The 3,031-nt window shown below is 44.3% G+C and overlaps 1 long non-coding RNA gene across 1 annotated transcript in view; it reads left to right on the forward strand.

Annotated features, from left to right (window-relative positions):
• The window catches only part of LOC116418531, a 57,644-nt gene extending 54,833 nt beyond the window's left edge, over nt 1-2,811 (forward strand). Inside the window, exon 3 of the long non-coding RNA XR_004228617.1 lies at nt 960-2,811. This is a non-coding gene — a long non-coding RNA (uncharacterized LOC116418531). The remainder of the gene's footprint in view (nt 1-959) is intronic.
• Nucleotides 2,812-3,031: the final 220 nt, after the last annotated feature.

Consider the following 3,031-nt stretch of genomic DNA (forward strand, 5'->3'; position numbering starts at 1 on the left):
GATCCTTCCTTCCTTCCTTCCTCCCTCCCTCCCTCCCTCCCAGGCTGTTTCCTTTCTTCCTTCCTCCCTTCCTCCCTCCCTCCCAGGCTGCAGTGGGGTGCCACAATCTCAACTTACTACAACCTCCACCTCCTGGGTTCAGGTGATCCTCCTGCCTCAGCCTCCCTACTAGCTGGAACTACAGGTGCCCGCCACCATGCCAGGCTAATTTTTGTGTATTTTTAGTAGAGATGGGGTTTCATTATGTTGGCCAGGCTGGTCTCAAAGTCCTGACCTCAAATGATCTGCCCGCCTCCACGTCCCAAAACGCTGGGATTCCAGGCATGAGCCACCGCACCGGGGCCCAGCGTCTTTTTTTGCGATCAGATCTTCTCCCACTCTCTGAGCCCCCTGCCTGCTTCTTATAAGGAGCCTTGTGATTGCATTTGTCCCACCTGGATAATCCAAGATCATCTTCCCATCTCAAGATCCTTAACTTAATAATCACACTTGCAAAGTCCATTTTACTAGGTAAGGTAACATATTCACAGCTTCCAGAGATTCGGACAGGGACCTCTTCATCCTGCAATTATACAGACTGCCTCAGCACCTTTGCATACGCTGCTCTCTCTGCCTCTTAATGCTTTTCCCCCTGATCTTGGCACAGCTTCTGCCTTCTTCACGTCAAATGATACCTCCTCAGACAGGCTTTCTCCTGCCCGTGCAATATGCAGTACTGACTCCCACACTGTCATCGGCTACCCCGTTTTATTTTCCTGATAGCGCTTTTTATTATCTGAATTGTGTGGGGATGCCACGTACTGTTGCCCAGGCAGGGCAGGGCTTAATCCAGGGGGTAGCAGTCACTTAGTCTATAGTTTGAATGGTGCCTGTGCATAGCCTCACAGCTGTGCGTGGCGTCTTTGAATTATGAAGTTATCCTGTTTTATTGATTTTTTTTTCTTTCCTGTCTCTAACAGAACTTGAGCTCCATGACAACAGGGACCTTACCTGTATTGCTCATTCTGTGTCTGGCTGGAAAAAAGCTCTCACTGTATCCCAAAAGAACGGTGATAATTCTAGATTCTGGCTGTAATGAAATCAACAACCCCATCGATTTACAAGGTACCAAGATTCTCATTCCAATGAAGAATATTCTGGAAAAGAAACTTTTCACCTTTTCAAACCATGAACAATATGTGACGTTTCGAGTGGGGCTCACGGAGTAGGAAGCTTTCCTTGATGCTATTGATGTGAGCACAATGGTTTTGTGAAAAACTGGAAATGGCGGCCTTGAGAATCTCTGGTGATTTCATTTAGCTGTGCAGTGGGCTTCTACTTTCTCTATGCCTGGTTCGGAATATTAGAAGAGATGGCAATGATTCTGGAGTGGATTACACCATTTGACTGAGGAACCACTGGAATTTTCTTCTTCTCTAAGCTACACAGAAACATGACCACTTCCAATGAACAGGCTTCACCAAGAACTCTCCAAACGTGTGGGGTTTCTTTAGTTTGTCAATGAAACAAGCAACTTTGTAGGATGCTTCTGAAATGCTGCTGCTGTGATAGGGCTAACCACGTTTTGATAAAGTTTATTCTCTTCTGAGAATAAACCCAAGGGGCTTTCCTAGCCTTGCTGGCTCCATGCTTCTGGCATTGAGAAGCTTCTCACCAAGCATCAACAGGCCTATTTTGCCAGAGAAAGCCAGAGAACACCTCAGCTTCCTTGTATTCTATTTGCCCTGACATTACTCAACTTCAGCAAGACCCAAAGTTAACAAAGACCCCTGGCATGGGCCTAATGGCAGGATATGTTCTGTGATTTCTGTTAGTGGAAAATGAATGTAACACAGAGATCATGTGGGCTGTGAGGCCCCATGTAGCCTCCAGCACCCTTTCTTCCTGGAGCATAAATCTGGAGGGAAATGGTGCCATATTAGGTTTGTTTTACAAAGATTATTTTCAAAGAGGAAGACGATCAAAGCAAACAGAAAAGAACCCCCAGTGTGCAGGCCACAGGTGTGTGGGGGTTAAAACTGGATGGGAAGGAGAGGGGGAAGTCTCGAACTCAAGGGGGCAAAACCGTGGGGGCTTCATTTGCCCCAGGAACTATAAAAGGCCAATGGACTGTTTTAGGAAGAAAGTAGTTCAGCACAGGTAGGAGCAGAGAAAGGGCTCTCACAGCAAACTTTGCCAGCTTTCCAATTTTTCCGTACATCAGGCCCCTTTTTGTTCTTTGCTTAGAACCATCAAGCTTCCCGTTAAGGCATCCAGCGCGGCCCTTTCCATATATGTGGTGGTTTTCTGTTTTGTTTTAATAAAGAAAAATGCTTATAAGCATTGTACACATTGTACACTGGAAATCTGCCAAGTGAGTAGGTTTTAGGTGCTCTTACCACACATACCCCCCACCACACACACACACACACACATACACAAGAACAAGGTCACGTTAATGGTGGATGTAATATGTTAACGGTGTGTTAATTTGCTTGTCTGTGGTAATCACTCCATATATGTATGTCAAAACATCTTGTTGCCTATCTTAAATACAGACAATAAAAAAAGAAAATATTGGCTGGGTGTGATGGCTCTTGCCTGTAATCCCAGCATTTTGGGAGGCCAAGGAGGGAGGATCACAGGCCAGGAGTTCGAGACCAGACTGGGTAACATAGCAAGACCCCATCTCTACAAGAACATTTTAAAAAGAAAATCTTTAAAAAGTTAAAGAGAAATATTGAAGAACAGTGAAAACATGTGTTATAGAAATTATTTTAGTTCTATTTAAAAACTTTTGTTTGTAAATAAAAATATTTGATGTTTACATTCCATCTTTATTAAATGTTGTATCTTTTTCTGACAGATGTGTATGTATTAGTTCACTTTTACACTGCTATAAAGACATACCTGAGACTGGGTAATTTATAAAGAAAACAGGCTAAACCTCTTAAACTTTGCCTCATGGTTCTGCAGGCTATACAGGAAGCATGATGCTGGCATCTGCTCAGCTTCTGGGGAGGCCTCAGGAAACTTACAATCGTGGCGGAAG

Source organism: Piliocolobus tephrosceles, chromosome 19, assembly GCF_002776525.5.
Source record: "Piliocolobus tephrosceles isolate RC106 chromosome 19, ASM277652v3, whole genome shotgun sequence".
In the NCBI taxonomy this organism is placed as follows: domain Eukaryota; kingdom Metazoa; phylum Chordata; class Mammalia; order Primates; family Cercopithecidae; genus Piliocolobus; species Piliocolobus tephrosceles.